The sequence below is a fragment of the Trichomycterus rosablanca genome, chromosome 6, assembly GCF_030014385.1.
Source record: "Trichomycterus rosablanca isolate fTriRos1 chromosome 6, fTriRos1.hap1, whole genome shotgun sequence".
NCBI lineage: Eukaryota > Metazoa > Chordata > Actinopteri > Siluriformes > Trichomycteridae > Trichomycterus > Trichomycterus rosablanca.
Window position 1 is genome coordinate 36,165,350 of NC_085993.1, and position 21,279 is coordinate 36,186,628.

Sequence of the window (21,279 nt, forward strand, 5' to 3'; positions counted from 1 at the left end):
TAAAAATCTAGTAGTGAATCGTTGTAAAATAATTAAATTTAGGAGGAAGTGCTTTTTGGTAGGTAAACTAAAACCCCCTTATTACTTTTATTATTATTATTATTATTATTATTATTATTATTGTTGTTGTTGTTACTATTATTATTATTGTTATTATTATTATTATTATTAATATTGTTATTATTACTATTATTATTATTATTATTGTTGTTGTTCATTTATTTACTTATTTATTTATTTTTTCTTTATATATATATTTTTTTATTATATTTTTAAAGAAGTAACAGAGGTCATGGACTCACCTATGTGTACTTACTGTAATTTTTTAATTGAACAATTTTATTAATTATTTATTGAGTACTTGTCATGGTTTCCCTTGCTTTTTAACTATTCATTATTATTATTATTATTATTATTATTATTATTATTATAAATAATAATAATAATAATAAGAAGAAGAAGAAGAAGAAGAAGAATTTATTTACTTATTTTTTCTTTTTTTCTTTACTTATTATATTTTAAAAGAAGTAACAGAGGTCATGGACTCACCTATATGTACTTACTGTAATTTATCTATTGAAGTACTTATGGTTTCCCTTGCCTTTTTCACTATTCATTATTATTATTATTATTATTATTATTATTATTATTGTTATTATTAATTAATTTATTCTTTTTTATTATATTTTCAAGAAGTAACAGAGAGCATGGACTCACCTATATGTACTTACTGTAATTTATCTATTGAAGTACTTATCATGGTTTCACTTGCCTTTTTAACTATTCATTCTTTTTTTCTTTCTTTCTTTATTTTTTATTTCAAGTAGTATCAGAGGTCATGGACCTCCCGATTTAGTGTACTCAATTTTGTCTTCCACTGATACCAGATTGCAACTGAGGTGAGCACGTCACTGGACACGCCTCTTCCGAAACATGCACAGCCCTCCTCTTCTCGCCCCTGCTTTCTGCACAGGCGTCTCTTCCGCCAATCAGGGTCCATACACAGCGTATGAATACCCACCCACCCACACATAGTCCGGCCCCCACCCTGCACATACGGTGGCCAATTAGTATCTGCTGCAGGCACTGCCAATTATGCCCGCCAGATGGCGCCCAGCAGACCAGGGGCAACACCGTGTTTCGAACCGAGGAGTTCAGAAACTCGATGCTGGTGTGCAAGCGGAATATCCTGCTGCGCCACCTGGGCGCTGGTCATGGACTCACCTATAAAAAAAAGTAATAAATGTTTTTTAATTAAACAATTTTATTTATTATTTTTAATTTATTATTATTAATGTACTTGTCATGGTTTCCCTTGCCTTTTTAACTATTCATTATTATTACGAGTTAAGAACACACACCTTTCTAAGCATAAAGTGTGATAAAGTGGGAACACATAAAGCATGTTTTTAGTAGGAGGTAGCTTATTTTTAATATGCACTACACTCTTATGGGAAAAAAATAAACAGATAAAGAGATAGTGTGTGAAGTGTGCCAGTGTGGTGTGTTATATTGAATGTAATTGGCAGGCCTTAGCATTGCAGACAGGTGGCTCATTGGAAGACTCTTTCTGGTTGATAAAAATTAGTATTGCAAAGAAGCCATCAGTGCTCAACTTCTGTGCATTCACTCTTTGTGTGCATGTGTGTGTGTGTGTGTGTGTGTTCCCTAAGTAACAACCGCTGTTCCTCCTGTTCTGACGGCAACTAAAATAGAAGGCGTCCCATGCTCCAGTGGGGCGAAGCCGGAAACACATGCGGTGCTTTGAGCTGCACAGATTGTGAGGACAGCCTCCTCCACCTTGAATGAAAACCAGTAGCTTTAGCCAAGTGATTGCAACACGTGTTCACTAGCACACGAAACAGCAACTCATTTTCTGGAGTGCTGCATGCTTAGTGGACAGAAGCGGAAGTCAACCTGTTGGAAATGCTAGACAGAGCAAAGCCTTCTGTCAGAGTTCAGATGTTTGCTACAAAAATCCTGCATGAGACAGACGGCTGTATTCAGAATAGCCGTATTAAGTTCACTTATATACATTCATTTATTTACTGTCTGTTTTACCACTGCTTTATCCTGGTCAGGGTTGCAGTGGGTCTGATTCACAAGTGAAATTTGACTCATTTGTCAAATGAATTTGGTTAACTGGTTGATTTAGTAGCTAAGGGGGCAATTATTTTTACATAGTGCCAGGAGAGGCTGAATTGTAGTTCTACAATTACTGACTGTAGTCAATCTGTTTCTCTGCGTACCTTTTAACCTGCTTTTACCCTGTTCTTCAATAGTCAGGACCCCCACAGGACCACCACAGAGCAGGTATTATTTAGGGGGTGGATCATTCTCAGCACTGCAGTGACACTGACATGGTGGTGGTGTGTTAGTGTGTGTTGTGCTGGTATGAGTGGATCAGACACAGCAGCACTGCTGGAGTTTTTAAATACCGTGTCCACTCACTGTCCACTCTATTAGACACTCCTACCAAGTTGGTCCACCTTGTAGATGTGAAGTCAGAGACGATCGCTCATCTATTGCTGCTGTTTGAGTTGGTCATCTTCTAGACCTTCATCAGTGGTCATAGGACACTGCCCATGGGGTGCTGTTGGCTGGATATATTTCTGGTGGGTGGACTATTCTCAGTAAAGCAGTGACAGTGAGGTGTTTAAAAACTCCATCAGCATTGCTGTGTCTGATCCACTCATACCAGCACAACACACACTAACACACCACCACCATGTCAGTGTCACTGCAGTGCTGAGAATGACCCACCACCCAAATAATACCTGCTCTGTAGTGGTCCTGGAAGAGTCCTGATCACTGAAGAACAGCATGAAAGGGGGCTAACAAAGCATGCAGAGAAACAGATGGACTACAGTCAGTAATTGTAGAACTGCAAAGTGCTTCTATATGGTAAGTGGAGCTGATAAAATGGACAGTGAGGGTAGAAACAAGGAGGTGGTTTTAACGTTATGGCTGATCAGTGTATAGTAAATATTACACGTTCAGTTGTGCTAAGACCCTGGCAGCATGAAGCAATTATTAAAATTAAGTAAATGAATTAATGGATACATAAATGAAACTATCCAGGTTTAAGCAGTTTACTAAATAAAGGTTGCCAGATTTCTCCTAAGTGGAGCTCTACGTGGAGGCTAAAAGTTACTTTATTCATATTTTGTAGTTCTGGAATTCCAATTAGCTCATGGTCAGTTGTTCACGTCCTTTTGGCCATAGAGTGTAACAAACTCTCAGTCCGCAACACTGCACTAGACTGGACGATGGATTGCAAATAAAGGACACAAATAGTTGTGAACCTTTGAAGCCTTTGAGAATAAGTGGGTCAAAACTAAATTGAATTAAAACATCATTACAGTTATGACTCCGAAAAGAAAGAACCTCTTCCTTGTCCTCGCTGACGTACCCACAGCAGAGACTGACTCGGCACAAATCCTGTTTCTTTTGCAATCTACATAGTGCCATTTTCATGAGATGAATGTGAAGCCCTAAAGTGGGTATTCAGTAGATCAAGGGTAGCCGTGCAGAGACCAGTGCAATATTGGGACTTGCCCATTTAATCGAAGTTTGTATATAGAAGAGATCTTATCTTAAGGTGCTTAGCTGTGGAATCCAAGCTGCTGAATAGTGCTGAACTGCTAAGCAGTATAACTCTTCTAGAGTTAGAGTTAGTGTAGAGAGATGGAGATCACCATCATGTTTTAGGAAACAGTCCAGTGTTTTTAAGCTTGTTCTTTATACGCCTCATCTGTAAGCCAAGAGTAATGACCACACATGATAATATAATAATATGTCACTTTCAGTGAGGAGAAAGGGTGACCTAAAAGCAGCAAGAACAACAGGTAAACCTTTAAAGCAATTAACCATAATGCAATCATACTGGTTCCTTTACCACAACCAAAACTCTTGACCACAACAAATATCTTGACAGGTTTTACTCGATGTGTTCTTTTTTGTTTTATTAACTAAATCTCTGAATATTTTAATATTGTCATGGACTGTAGATGGTAACATCTAAATTCTATGCACTTGGGCATTGAGAAATGTTATTCTAACCCTGGTGTGAGTGCTCTGTTAGTCTTGTTTGTTACAATGAGTGTGGACGCTGGTCTCGGTCCATTTCTGAACAAATTCTGGTGCAATTAGTTTCAGGTGTGAACACAATATGAACCAGAGGCATCTAAACAAACCAAACTCATGACATAAAATTCAGTGGACAGTGGTAGCTCAGTGATTAAGGTACTGGACTAGTAATCTGAAGGTTGCAGGTTCAAGCCCCACCGCTACCAGGTTGCCACTGTTGGGTCCCTGAGCAAGGCCCTTAACCCATAATTGTACACCATTCAGCCATAACATTAAAACCACCTCCTTGTTTCTACACTCACTGTCCATTTTATCTGCTCCACTTACCATATAGAAGCACTTTGTAGTTCTACAATTACTGACTGTAGTGCATCTGTTTCTCTACATGCTTTTTTTTAGCCTGCTTTCACCCTGTTCTTCAATGGTCAGGACTCCCACAGGACCACCACAGAGCAGGTATTATTTAGGTGGTGGATCTCAGCACTGCAGTGACACTGACATGGTGGTGGTGTGTTAGTGTGTTGTGCTGGTATGAGTGGATCAGACACAGCAGCGCTGCTGGAGTTTTTAAATACTGTGTCCACTCTATTAGACACTCCTACCTAGTTGGTCCACCTTGTAGATGTAAATCGCTGATCTATTGCTGCTGTTTGAGTTGGTCATCTTCTAGACCTTCATCAGTGGTCACAGGACGCTGCCCATGGGGTGCTGTTGGCTGAATATTTCGGGTTGGCGAACTATTCTCAGTCCAGCAGTGACATTAAGGTGTTTTAAAACTCCATCAACACTGCTGTGTCTTATCCACTCATACCAGCACCATGTCAGTGTCACTGCAGTGCTGAGATTGATCCACCACCCAAATAATACCTGCTCTGTAGTGGTCCTGACCATTGAAGAACAACATTAAAGGGGGCTAACAAAGCATGCAGAGAAAGAGATGGACTACAGTCAGTAATTGAAGAACTACAAAGTGCTTCTATATGGTAAGTGGAGCTGATAAAATGGACAGTGTGTGTAGAAACAAGGAGGTGGTTTTAATGTTATAGCTAATCGGTGTAAACTAGTCACATAAACACAGCACAAAGGTTAAGTGCTGACATTTATCAGATTTTTTTTCTTTTATACGCTTTGTCTATCAATATATTTTTAATACAAAAGAATATGTAGTGATGCCAGGACGCTCTCAAAAATGTTGAGAGATGGAGGAAGAGATAAAGACCAGGAGAATACAAAAGAGAGAATTAAATAGTCATCACTGTCATACATATTGATTGACTGCATAAGAGGAAGGAATGGATAGTTTAAGAGTTCTGAGGAGGAGGAGGAGGAGAAAAGCATCGGCAATTTCATACAATAAATGAAATATCTCTGAAAAGACGTGCCAGGGCATTTTAGCAGCCATTTGTGCTATTGCATTACATTAATCAAAGCTCTTCCTGTCCACTCATCTGAGGCTGACGTGCCGCTGTTGAAAAGAATCAGAAGGAAAGACGGAACGAGCGAGAGACGCTGTCTTGAAGATGAGGCCTGATTTATGACGCACCACTTCATGGCTCCCTCTCCTCCAGCTGACTCACCCAAACAAATAATTGAATTGGTTCAAGTACATAAAGCATCCCAATGGCTTCTGTAACAGCGGCCGGGCTGGTTTAACTAAGACAAAAGCATGCACAGTCAAGAGGTGATAAAATTCCTGTATAATTTTTCATTAATTCCTTCGTTCTGCGAACCACAGACCGTCTGCATTCACTGTGAGTTCTGGTGAGAAACACTAATATGGTCAGCAAGTAATGGAAAAAAATCAGCCAACCCATAACACATACACCGATCAGCCATAACATTAAAACCACCTCCTTGTTTCTACACTCACTGTCTATTTTATCAGCTCCACTTACCATATAGAAGCACTTTGTAGTTCTACAATTACTGACCGTAGTCCACCCTGTTCTTTAATGGTCAGGACCCCCACATGACCACCACAGAGCAGGTATTATTTAGGTGGTAGATCATTCTCAGCACTGCAGTGACAATGACATGGTGGTGGTGTGTTAGTGTGTGTTGTGCTGGTATGAGTGGATCAGACACAGCAGCGCTGCTGGAGTTTTTAAATACCATGTCCACTCACTGTCCACTCTATTAGACACTCCTACCTAGTTGGCTCACCTTGTAGATGTAAAGTCAGAGACGATTGCTCATCTATTGCTGCTGTTTGAGTTGGTCATCTTCTAGACCTTCATCAGCGGTCACTGGACACTGCCCATGGGGTGCTGTTGGCTGGATACATTTTTGGTTGGTGGACTACTCTCAGTCCAGCAGAGACAGTGAGGTGTTTAAAAACTCCATCAGCATTGCTGTGTCTGATCCACTCATACCAGCACCACACACACTAACACACCACCACCATGTCAGTGTCACTGCAGTGCTGAGAATGACCCACCACCCAAATAATACCTGCTCTGTGGTGGTCCTGACCATTGAAGAACTGCATGAAAGGGGGCTAACAAAGCATGCCGAAAAACAGATGGACTACAGTCGGTAACTGTAGAACTACAAAGTGCTTCTATATGGTAAGTGGAGCTGATACAATGGACAGTGAGGTGGTTTTAATGTTATGGCTGATTGGTGTATAATACTTACCAGGTCAGTGATGCTTAGAGTTAGAGTTAAAGTTGGCTGACCTGTAAATCCTTAATGTCCAGGCCTTTATTTCAGGGATATGTGTAGGAGAACATAATCCATCAATCAAACAAGACTGCAGTATATACAGTAATAGACCTTACATTGCTGTGCGCTGGTAAAGTAATGTACTGTAGAACAAAAAATGAGAGCAAATAACCTTTTGTTTAGAGTCAATTTCGTATGTCTTGAGTCTTAAGAAATTTATGATTATGATCTTTGACTCATGATTTCTTGGTATTTTAATTAAATCAGTTCAATCAATAGTACAAGTGCAGCTTTGCATTAAACTGTATTAAACTTGTTAAACTTTGACCGTTTGTAATGTTTTGCCAGCAACCAGATCAAACATTGTCAAAATAGAAACCAAATTTACATTAATTTTCAATTTATTTCATTTTTTTCCCACCACTTTACCCTGGTCAGGGTTGTGCTGGGTCTAGTTTCTCAAGCAACACTGCTAAACAAAGCAGGAATACACCTCAGACAATCCATTGCTGTGCTTTGGACAACAGCCCCCTACTTTTCCAAACTAGCCAATCATGTATGTGGGTCTAAGCACCCAGCAAATAGCACCTCCTGAGATTTGAACCCAGATCTCTGCAGTGGTAGACTAGCACAACAGACTGCTGTGCCACCCGAGCACAAGACCAAAATTACGATGTATAAAATTTCACCTTTTCCCTTAATTTTTATTCATTTATTGGTATATTTTTAACTTTTATCCTGGTCAGGTGGTGAGGTGGTCCAGTAACACCTGGAAACACTGGGCATCAATACACAGGGCATCAATCCAAGACAGACCAACAATACCTTAGACAAGATTTAAACCCAGGTACCCAAAGTCCAGCACACAGTTTACCAGATGCACTACTAACCTCATCCATCCATCAATCAAACTATAACAGGGCTGGATGCGACTCATTATTAAATCACGAGGTGAACACCTACAAGAATGGAACTTGAACATGGGTGCAAATGCTTTAACCGAGGTAGAACAATAACAAAAAGAAGGGGATAATCGCAAATAAAAGAAATGGCCAAATTAATACAAAAAATTAGCAAATAAAAAGACAATTAACATTCAACCTCTCAATGGAGAAAGTGGATGGAACAGGGATAGTGCAGAACTGAGAACTCGAACCAGTTCGACCATGCACAAGATGAACTCCTACCCCATCAACTGGCATTTTCAACAGATAACGTGGATTTACAGGTGGGGTCCACTCTAGAAAAAGAACATCATGGCCATTTTTAGGGCAATCCACTCTCCCAGGGTGGTTCCATAGTGAGGCCCATAATACCTCAAGTTCCTAGAAAGCTAAGGAATGCTGGCCTCACATGTCAGTGAAAGACTGGACAGGACCAAGCAGCCCAGCATAATAACTTAAGAGAAAAGCAAGTGTGCCAACAAATAGGCTGGTGTAACAGAGGGACAAACCATGACATATAGAAGAACCTCCATCTGGAGCAAATTAACGCTCACAAGGCACAGGTGATTATCAAATAAAGAGAGGCTGACATATCAACATATGCGCCTCTGTGCTCCCTTTGCTGGCCAAGAATTGCAATTCTTATCGTGACACTACTAAGTAACAACAGTCACTGTGTTACACTTGGTAATTGACAAATAATATTTTGGTTATTTTTAAAAGAGTTCATACATTATTATTACAATCAATAAATTAAATAAAAAATCTATATTTCTAAACTTTCGACAGTTTCACTAGTTTTCTAACATCATTTTGTATTCATTCATAAAACCGGTTTTATTTATTTATTCATTTTCATCATTACTGTTATTATTATTATTATTAATATTTTATTTTTTGATCTGACTATCAGTCAGATAATGCTTTATGTATAAGTATGACATTTATTTATTTAATATTATTATCATCATTATTGTTATTATTATTAATAATATTACATTTTTTGATCTGACTATCAGTCAGATAATGTTTTATGTATAAGTATGACATTTATTTATTTATTTAATATTATTATCATCATTATTGTTATTATTATTATTATTATCATTATTGTTGTTATTATTATTAACATTTAATTTTTTGATCTGACTATCAGTCAGATAATGCTTTATGTATAAGTATGACATTTATTTATTTATTTATTTAATATTATTATCATCATTATTGTTATTATTATTATTATTAATATAAATTTTTTTGATCTGACTATCAGTCAGATAATGTTTTATGTATAAGTATGACATTTATTTATTTATTTATTTATTTATTTATTTATTTATTTATTTATTTATTTATTTATTTATTTATTTATTTATTTATTTATTTATTTTATCATCATCAATTATTATTATTATCATTATTGTTGTTATTATTATTAAATAAATGATATATATTTTTAATCTGACTATTAGTCAGATGTTTTATGTATGAATGTATGACATTATTTATTTATTTATTTGTTTATGTATTTTTTTTTTTTTCTGACTATCCCGGCCAATTATCATATGTTGACAGTGAGAGGTCACCATGTTACAATGATTAACTTTCTACATCACCAAGTTAATAATGTCTTATGTATAAGTATGAAATTATTTATTTATTTATTTGTTTATTAAAAAACACAAAAAAAACCCACAAAATGTAAACTTTTCAACTACATACTACATATAGGACTCGCTGCTAAATTCACCAAAATGCAGGTCTAAACTTCCCCACAACCTCTTCTGCTATGAGACACATACAGAAAGTCTATGTGGCTTTACTGTAATATGGAAGTTGCTTCAAGCGCTAGGATATATATAAACTAGGCTGCATTGACCTCGATAAACATCAGCTGTGTAAATTACAGAGTTAGTTTTCAGCAGTACGTTCTGGCCCTCCCTTACTTTGATGAAACTCCAGGGTTAAAAAACAGAGATTCCAAAAAAGAAAAGCGAGAAAGAGCTTTGGTTTGACACCGAGCCTAATTTACTAGCTTTACTTCCTATAAAACGAAGGAGAATCTGACAAAAGAAGGATAGAATAGAAGCCCAAGATGAGAGAAGCGTTTGATATGTATCAAGCGTCTGCAGTCTCTCTGGACCGGAGCTGGGACAATTACAGTACACCAGGTTGGACTCTGGTTTCCGTAGGCAAGTGGCCAAAGTCTATCGCCAGTCTGAATGTCCGTGCCAGCTAACAAGCGCCTTCCACGGATCTCGCAGTTCAGAAGAAAGGCAAGCCTTGAGTCAGAAACAAAATAAAGAAGGAGGGAGCGGGAGCACAGCTGATGAGGGAAAACGAGGCTGGCGGGGTTTGTTGGAGAAAATGATTCAAGCAACGTGAATTTATCAAGGTGTGACGGAGATAAACAGAAGAAGCGAAGATGACCCAGAGGCCCTGAGGCTTTCTTTTTTGTTCTTCAGTAATGACCTGCGTTGACTTGTTTATCGTTCGCCTTACACCTTTTCCAGCCCTCGGTCATGACAGCATGCCATCCCACGTCGTCCCCTGTCCCTTTGTTCCCCTTTTCATCCCTCTCCCACGTCCCTTCATCACTTTTGTCTTTTAGGAACGTTGACCGCACAATGGCCATCTAGACTAATTAAATACATTTGGAGCGCACCATTATGGGAAGACTTTTTTTTTCTTTAGCTCTCCTGAAACCTCAAGCTTAATTAGGTGAGCACTTTTGATGAGGTACAAAAACAAAACGCTGAAATGGCCCAGATCCTGCCGAGGGCCTCACGTTTTCAGGACTGCTAATGACTGAGTCTTTTACTAAAAGGCTGTAGAGTAAGGAGGGGGCTACGGTTAATGCCCGAACCCCACACAATGCCAACGCGCTAGGGATGCAGTGTTGCCCTGTTCCTACCCCACCAGGTAACTCTCCACTCTCATTAACAAACAATGAATAGTCAGACAGACCAGGGTAAACACTGAGACGTGTGGGGTTGGGAAAGTTGCAGTAGCTGGGGTCTTGCTGCCAGTTTGTCTAATCGCTAAACTAAAGTAAACTAGTTACAATGAGCATTTGTAAGGTCAGTATTGAATGATTAAACTGTCCATTAGGTTTCAGGTCAGGGCTTTGTGAAGGTAAGGCTGTGAGGTGACAGCGCTACACACTTCATTATGGTGCCATCCATTATTAGGGCTCATCAAGGCAAAAACATGTTCCGCCAAGTACTGAGGATGGGGGTTTGAATAATACACATGGACATTTTTTGTTAATTATTCAACATTATGTCAACTTATGTCATCAAAATTGCTTGTGTTTATCAGTATTATGGAGACTACTTTTAACCTGCTTTTACTCTGTTCTTCAATGGTCAGGACCCCCACAGGACCACCACAGAGCAGGTATTATTTAGGTGACAATGACATGGTGGTGGTGTGTTAGTGTGTGTTGTGCTGATATGAGTGGATCAGACACAGCAGCACTGCTGGAGTTTTTAAATACCGTGTCCACTCACTGTCCACTCTATTAGACACTCCTACTTAGTTGGTCCATCTTGTAGATGTAAAGTCAGAGACGATCGCTCATCTATTGCTGCTGTTTCATTCGGTCATCTTCCAGACCTTCATCAGTGGTCACAGGACGCTGCCCATGGGGCGCTGTTGGCTGGATATTTTTGGTTGGTGGACTATTCTCAGTCCAGCAGGGACAGTAAGGTGTTTAAAAACTCCATCAGCGCTGCTGTGTCTTATCCACTCATACCAGCACAACACACACTAACACACCAACACCACTCTACTAGAAGGCTGTAGAGTAAGGAGGGGGCTACGGTTAATGCCCAAACCACACTCAATGCCAACGCACTAGGGATGCAGTGTTGCCCTGTTCCTACCCCACCAGGTAACTCTTCACTCTCATTAACTCTCATATGAATAGTCAGACAGACCAGGGTAAACACAGAGACGTGTGGGGTTGGGAAAGTTGCAGTCCAGCAGTGACAGTGAGGTGTTGAAAAACTCCAGTAGCGCTGCTGTGTCTTATCCACTCATACCAGCACAACACACACTAACACACCACCACCACTCTAATAAAAGGCTGTAGAGTAAGGAAGGGGCTACGGTTAATGCCCGAACCCCACACCACCACCATGTCAGTGTCACTGCAGTGCTGAGAATGATCCACCCTTTAAATAATACCTGCTCTGTAGTGGTCCTGTGGGGGTCCTGACCATTTAAGAACAGCATGAAATGGGGCTAACAAAGCAAAAAAGTGCTTCTATATGGTAAGTGGAGTTGATAAAATGGACAGTGAGTGTAGAAACAAGGAGGTGGTTTTAATGTTATGGATCGGTGTATGTGTGTGGGTTCCAGCACAGGTTTTAAATTGGTTGAAGTAACTTTTTCAGTTTTAAAATAATCAAAAGATATTTGGAATTCATCATCTTTTAGCAAGCAAGAAACCACAGAGATATTGATCTGATTCATGTTCGAATATGTTAAACATTCTGGAACACACACACATCAGACAAACTTATAGCCCCACATTCAGAACTGACCCAAGAGACATTTTAAACAAGCTGTTTGTGTGTGTGTGTGTGTGTGTGTGTGTGTGTGTGTGCGTGCGCGCATTGAGCTGGACTAACAAAACAGTATAACCCTGTGAGACCGCCACCACAAGACTAAATCTATAATCTGCCTAACACACTCATACACACACGCCTGCTGGGTATGAGCAGGTGCCAGGTGGTCTTAGCGATCTGGATTTGTGCTCTCTGTGTCTCAGGTGAGTGGGGGTAAGGTGGTGCTGTGCGCCGCTATGCTATACATTGAGGAATATCTAACACATCTGAGTCGATGCGTGTCTGAGTGTGTGTAACTCCTAGACCTAGTGCCGGGTAATTATCAACAGGCGGGGTGCATGAGCTCCGCTGTGCAGCTTTCAAAGGCATCAAGAAAACCTGGCCACACACACACACACTGAGATCCATGCTGTGTAGGTTATATACAACATATGTTCCAGTAATTAAGGTAATTCCAGATTCATTAGTACAAGAAAAAAGATAGGCTTTTAGTTTGAATAAAGTTATTATTTTCTTACTAGTTGCTAGAGGTGTCATGATTTGTGTGATATACGTTATTTAAATTGCAATCTTAAATTTAGGATACCTTTCTACTTCAACTGTTTTTTATTGAAGTTTAATGCTACAAGCAAATGGCATCATCAAAACTGTAATACCTCAAATAATTATTAAAGTTAGCAGGAAATAAAGCATAAATAACTAACTAAATAAAAAAAAAGTCAAAAGAAAATAAATAAAAATCAAATCAAAATAATAATAATAAAAAAATTATATACACACCGATCAGCCATAACATTAAAATCACCTCCTTGTTTCTACACTCACTGTCCATTTTATCAGCTCCACTTACCATATAGAAGCACTTTGTAGTTCTACAATTACTGACTGTAGTCCATCTGTTTCTCTGCATGCTTTGTTAGCCCCCTTTCATGCTGTTCTTCAATACCTGTTCTGTGGTGGTGGATCATTCTCAGCACTGCAGTGATACTGACATGGTGGTGGTGTGTTAGTGTGTGTTGTGCTGGTATGAGTGGATCAGACACAGCAATGCTGCTGTTTTTTTTTTTTACACACCTTACTGTCACTGCTGGATTGAGAATAGTCCACCAACCAAAAATATCCAGCCAACAGCACCCTGTGGGCAGCGTCCTGTGACCACTGCTGAAGGTCTAGAAGATGACCAACACAAACAGCAGCAATAGATGGGCGATCGTCTTGGACTTTACATTGATAAGGTGGACCAACTAGGTAGGAGTGTCTAATAGTGTGGACAGTGAGTGGACATGGTATTTAAAAACTCCAGCAGCACAGCTGTGTCTCAGCACAAGACACACTAACACACCACCACCATGTCAGTGTCAATGCAGTGCTGAGAATGATCCACCACCCAAATAATACCTGCTCTGTGGGGGTCCTGTGGGTGTTCTGACCATTGAAGAACAGGGTAAAAGCAGGTTACAAAGGTATGTAGAGAAACAGATGGACTACAGTCAGTAATTGTAGAACTACAAAGTGCTTCTATATGGTAAGTGGAGCTGATAAAATAGACAGTGAGTGTAGAAACAAGGAGGTGGTTTTAATGTTATGGCTGATCGGTGTATATAGGTAGTATTTGCACTTATGGTAGATGCTACCTGCATTTCATTGCCTTGTAAATTTACCTGTCCTAAGCAATGGCAATAAAGTCGAATTTATCTATCTATCTATGTATCTATCTATCTATCTATCTATCTATCTATCTATCTATCTATCTATCTATCTATCTATCTATCTATCTATCTATCTATCTATCTATCTATCTATCTATCTATCTATCTATCTTATCTACCTATCTTATCTATCTATCTATCTATCTATCTATCTATCTATCTATCTATCTATCTATCTATCTATCTATCTATCTATCTATCTATCTATCTATCTATCTATCTATCTTATCTATCTATCTATCTATCTATCTATCTATCTATCTATCTATCTATCTATCTATCTATCTATCTATCTTATCTACCTATCTTATCTATCTATCTATCTATCTATCTATCTATCTATCTATCTATCTATCTATCTATCTATCTATCTATCTATCTTATCTACCTATCTTATCTATCTTATCTACCTATCTTATCTATCTATCTATCTATCTATCTATCTATCTATCTATCTATCTATCTATCTATCTATCTATCTATCTATCTATCTATCTATCTATCTATCTATCTTATCTATCTATCTTATCTACCTATCTTATCTATCTTATCTGTCTATCTTATCTATCTTATCTGTCTATCTTATTTATCTATCTATCTATCTATCTATCTATCTATCTATCTATCTATCTATCTATCTATCTATCTATCTATCTATCTATCTATCTATCTATCTATCTATCTATCTTATCTACCTATCTTATCTATCTTATCTACCTATCTTATCTATCTATCTATCTATCTATCTATCTATCTATCTATCTATCTATCTATCTATCTATCTATCTATCTATCTATCTATCTATCTATCTATCTATCTATCTATCTATCTTATCTATCTATCTATCTATCTATCTATCTATCTATCTATCTATCTATCTATCTATCTATCTTATCTACCTATCTTATCTATCTATCTATCTATCTATCTATCTATCTATCTATCTATCTATCTATCTATCTATCTATCTATCTATCTATCTATCTTATCTATCTTATCTGTCTATCTTATCTATCTATCTATCTATCTATCTATCTATCTATCTATCTATCTATCTATCTATCTATCTATCTATCTATCTATCTATCTATCTATCTATCTATCTATCTTATCTACCTATCTTATCTATCTTATCTATCTATCTTATCTATCTTATCTATCTATCTATCTATCTATCTATCTATCTATCTATCTATCTATCTATCTATCTATCTATCTATCTATCTATCTATCTATCTATCTATCTATCTATCTATCTATCTATCTATCTATCTAAGCTGAAAACAATCATCGGGCTGGAAGACCCATCAGCTATTTTAGTCTTGAAGAGCAGCAAAACCAGCCCAAAACAGATTTAAGGTGTTTTTATGCAGTCTAGTTTGTATTTGTATAAGAGAATAAGTTATGAGTGGTCAGCTCTGATTTAGGAGTGTATGTGCTTGAGCTACTGAGGCATCATAAACTGTCTTTTCCCATTTACTTTTACCTACAGCCCAACTACTCTACTCTTTATGTATGTGTATGTGTGGGAGCTCTACTGCCATTTATTACCCCTCTCCACTCCTGAAACTCTGTTTGCAATTTAAGGCCACAAATTAGAAGCGTAAGTCATCTGTTTTCTATAATCCTCTGTCAGACGGTGCACGCTGGGGCCCAATCGCTCAGCAGCTGAGAGAGAGAGACTTAGTGAAAGAATGTAATGATAGGTATTGTGGTACACCGGGCTGCTGTAACTTTAATAGAGTGAACCGTTTGGGACACGTCCTGCCAGTTTTAGGGTTGAGTCAAATATAAGAGTATGAGTGCACACTATCATTGCTGTTCACTTTGAAGGTTTTTAGGCAACAAGAATAAAGGATTGACTGGATTTGTCTAGTAATTGGTTCTGGGCAAGTTGCAAAGATATTACTAGTTTTCCGAGTATGGGGAACAATGTTTGGGGTGTTGCTGCATTTTAAAGTAAACAGGTTTCTAGCATTGTTGCTTTTTCATGTTTTGAATGATTAGCAGGTGAATAGCAATAAATTGTTTATTTTACCCTAATGTAAACAATACTGTATCATTCAATATACAGTATATGTTGTGCGTCAAGTGTGCGACACATTGGCGCTGTGTGTAGCGCTGTTGCCTCAGCAAGAACAACCTGGGTTAGATTCTAAGCTCGACAACCAAGGCCCTTCCTGTGTGGAGTTCGCATGTTCTCCCTGTGTCTGTGCAGGTTTCCTCCCACAAGTCCAAAGACTGACAGTCAGGCTGATTGGAGCTACTAACATTGCCCTAAATGTGACCTAAATGTGTTTCTATTAGATTTTGGAGTAGTCTGTTGGAATTTGTGCCCATTTAGTCTAAATGGCATTTATAAAGTCAGACATGAATGTGGATGGGCAGGTCTGGCTTGTAAGCAATGTTATACTTAATCCCAAGGTTGGTAATGCCAGTGAGGTTAAGGTCAAGGCTCTGTACAGGCCACTGAAGTGTATCCTCACCAAACTTGTCAAACTATACTATTTGGACCCTGCTTTGTTTACAAGTGCACAGTAACAATGGCACAGTTGAAGCATATCATTTATTTTACATAACTAACTTCATACACATTTTAGCAATAGAGTGTAGCTCAAACAGGTGATGAAAAACACAAAAGGTCGGTTAAATCTTCTTAAACTTCCTTTCTATCTAATCTATTTATGAGGTCAACCATCTATCCATCCATCCATCTATCCATTCATCCATCCATCTATGAGATCATCCATCCACCAATTCATTTATGATGTCATCCACCCACTCACCCATCCATCCATCTATCTATCCATCTATGAGATCATCCATCCATCCATTCATGAGGTCATCCTTCCATCCATACATCCATTCATTCATTTATGAGGTCATCCTTCCATCCATCCATCTATGAGATCATCCATCCATCCATCTATGAGATAATCCATCCATTCATTTATGATGTCATCCACCCACTCACCCATCCATCCATCCATCTATCTATCCATCTATAAGATCATCCATTCATCCATCCATCTATGAGATCATCCATCCATCCATCCATTAATTTATGTCATCCACCCACTCACCCATCCATCCATCTATCTATCAATCTATGAGATCATCCATTCATCCATCCATCAATTAATTTATTATGTCATCCACCCACCCACTCGCCCATCCATCCATCTATCTATCCATCAATCTATTCATATCTCTCTGTTAATGTCTGCATGTATACACACACTGTTTTTTATTTGTGATATACACAGATTTGGTAAAACTCCAGCACAGGAGATTTAAGCGAGTTGTCAGTGAAGAGAGAGAGAGAGACGGAGGGAGAACATTATCCCTCAGCAGGAGTCCTTGTCTGTACCGTATTTTATATCAGCCTGCTGCCAACGGCTGTCAATAGCACACAGCCATACGAATAAAGAACAGATTATTTAGCAGGACAATAAAGTTCATTTATTTCTGCCAACATTTTTCCCAGCGTTTGACAAACGACGTATGACGGCTCCTGTCGTTACTTAAATACCTGCATCAGCAACTATTATGGCTTTTTTTAAGACATTTTACCTTGTATTACTTTATATGAATAATGTACTGATGAAGCTTTTCAGTTTTAAAGGGGGGAAGGAAATGGGCTACATTTGGGATACATGGGAACATTATTAGACCATTTAAGACAGGTCTGTTTACATAATATTTTATTAAGGTGAATATGTGCACAAGTGTTTGTATCACAGCCAAAATATAAAGAGAGCACAGTGACAGTCTTGTGGCAACTGCAAAATTGGGTGATGCCCCAAGCCAGTTTGGAATTAAATGGTTCTGTTCCCCAGGATGTCGTTCTCGGGTTCAGTTTTGTTAGGTGCTTAAGCTAAACTCACTCCAAAGGTGGCAAAACATTTTGTTTTTGAGCTCCCAAAGCATTGTGTCGCGCCCCTTATGTTGCTCTCTGAACTAAATTAACCTCCAGCCTGGGATTTGGAACCCTTGTGCCATATGTGGCATGGATTTGGGTCCATCTCATTATGTGAAACAAATAATGTAATACATGTAACATGTTTGTTATATTACAAATAATGTTGTACATGAAAAAAGGACTAATTAATTCTAACACATCTTCCTAATAGTAATTGTGTGTTTTTGTAGCATCCTGACCCACCATACTCACATTAGCCAGTGTGTTGGGGGCACAGGTCAACATAGTATGGTTCCCTTTAAAGGCACATCATACGCCTCATTAAACATCGTATGTTATTCGCTACACCTGAAGCAATGCTATAAAAGAGTACCTAGGACTTGGCTCATCCCTGTCATTACAGCTCTGGTGTCGAAGCTGGTAAAGAGTAGAGGCTTTCTACCTACTGGAGCTGGCATGGCCATCGTTTAGTTGAGTTTTTTCATGAGTAGTAAGGCAGTTTTCTGAGGTTTTCAGACAATGCCAGTTTTCTGAGTTGCCTTGTCTGGTTTCTTTGGTAAGCATTTGGGTTGTAACTCATTGGTGGACTGAGTAGCTGGCAACGTTTTGAGTCTGCCCCTCGTTTCCAGTGTTTCCCGACCATCCTGCTGCATGTAGTGCTGTATTTCTGCCCTCATTATGTAGAGACCTGTGGGCTGGTTTAGTTTTGAGCTTTTACATGGTTGGCATCGATATTTGGATAAGTTACAGTTATTAATTGTTCGTCAATTCATCTATAATGACTTTCTTAAATGCTTTTTACTGTTAGCTTCACCAACAATGTACTCAAAAATACCCAAACCACAATCCTTGAGCCATTTCAACAATAGCCATCATACCCATGCTGGCTAACCCTTGACGCTTGAGCTAAATAAACTGCACAGTCTGATTCACTTATACCCCAGATTCTTCAGAGAAGTGATTATAATGTTATAAAACGTGTATTCTGGTAGTCACTAGGTTGCAGTTAGGGTGATGTGCTATGGTTTCAGAGTCACATGACTGATATTTATAGCTGGAGGCTTTTTATTGGTCTCAGATTATGTAAGGAAGCCTTAAAATAAGTAAGCAGTTAACTGTGTGATGTGAACTAATGATACATTGAAACCCAGAGGCATTGTACTACAGTGGTGGAACACTATTATTTATTAATAGGCCTGAAGCATAAAGGTTGTGGGCAGCAGGTTAAGGATTAAAGAAATGTGTCTCTATACATGGAGAACTTAGCAAACTGCATGTTCCTCCCGTGTCTGCATGGGTTTCCTCCAGGAGCTTCGATTTCCTCCCACAGTCCAAAGACATGTAAGTGAGGTGAATTAGAGATACAAAATTGTCCATTACTGTGTTTGACATTAAAAACTTGAACTCAATGCCCTTTGACGAGAAATTTGTACCCTAAAACGTCATTAAAGTGTGAATATGAGACGAATCTGCTTTTGTGTGGAATAATCGTCAAATCCACTCTGAAAGCGTCCACATGTATCTGTGTTTAACTGGATTTTTCTTACTGTTTCACTTTTAAACTTGTGTCACAGCTCGGGGTGCTGAGAAAATGTAAGAATGAGCTTTTCCAAGAGAGTCTAAAATGCTTATGTAACGTACTTGGGCTAGACAGGACAAGAGACAAAATAGTCTCCACCTGACTGACTCCCAGCTCTCTTCTTAAAAGCCCTGAGCTTATTACCTCAGACAAGGTGCAGCTGAGGATAATTAGCAGGGCACCAATCACAAAAGTCTCAAGACTGAGAGTGCTCCCGGAGAGAGGGGCATGGTACATAGCCACACTCCAGGAGCTCAGAGGCTGATTTGTGACATGTTAACATTAAAAAAAAGCTTAACATGCTTAATATATTAAAAGGACAACATAGGAACACTAAACCTCTCTTAATTATTACTGCTCATAAGTTCTCTCCACTAATGAAATGCTCGTTGTTGTCATAAAATAAGTCACAATAAGTGTGCTCTGCGACACTCCATAGGAAATAATGGCACAGCCAGCACCTTTACTGAAATCGCTAAGGAATATGGTATTCCAAGATCAAGCATCTCCACGATTAAGAAGCATAAGGAAACAATAAATAAGTAAAGCTAAAGTTCAGGTTTTATTGCATTTTTATTGATTTTTAACTGATTTCAATTATATTTCAGTGTTTTTTTATATTATATTTTTTGGTGTATGTGTCAAAAACAACCCCAATATTTTATATTAGCCTAAAATATATGCAGTTCCACAGGACCACGCAGGCATTAACAGGTTTCCCATACATCCTTATGGGGAAAAAAATACCTTGAAACTCAACGCCTTTAAAACTCAACACCACTCCCAGAACCAATTGATGTCGAGTTTCAAGGTACCACTGTAATTAGGGTGTCCACATACTTTTGGTTATAACATATGAAAATGCTGAAGAGTAACAAATGGTTGCCAAAGTTCTTTTTGTGCTTGAAATGCTTCTCAGTGAGAATATTGGCACATGCCTGGAGCATATATGCAATAAATCATGCCGTAGCGTTTTAGAAGCACAGTGTTTATTTTGGGTTGATGAGGGTGTTAAAGGGTCCATTGGTTTGCCAGTGCGTCTCCGTCTTTCGCCAACATGAAACAGAAACTCGCGCGAGTCCCAGGCACAACGAGCAACGGCATGACATGCTTTCCTGCCGAGCACCCAACCGAATCCAAATATTCCCTTTTCCAGCGCTCTTATGCTCATTTATGTTGGAAGGGGCGAGCCGGGTTGCACTTTGCAGCAGTAGGCGTCAGTTCCTGATGTATATAGCTGCGATCTCTCAGTAGGACTTGAGGGAGTATCTCATTGCATTATATCACAGTCTCCAAAGCAAAACGCCAAACAGCACCATAAGCCATGCTCCAATGAAGTAGACTAATAAAATAAGTGGAGGGGAAAATCTGGGGCACGATAAGAAGGTTGTGTGTGCTTAGCTATGATATAAACTCTTCTGTTTTTATTATACCAGAACTTTTCATGTGTTTTTACAATCAAATTAAATCAAATCAAATAAAAAATAATATGAAAAAGAAGCTGCCATTTAATTTGAAAATTGGAATTATGGTTTTACCTACTATTTCCTCTCCTTCTTCTTATTCTTGCTATTATTACTATTGCAAAAATAATGTTTAATATGTATTATTATTACTAGTATTATAAAAAAAAAAAATAATAATAATAATAATAATAATAATTGGTGGCACGGTGGCTCGGTGGGTAGCACTGTTGCCTCACAGCAAGAAGGTCCTTGGTTCGATCCCTAGACGGGGTGGTCTGGGTCCTTTCTGTGCAGAGTTTGCATGTTCTCCCCGTGTCTGCGTGCGTTTTCT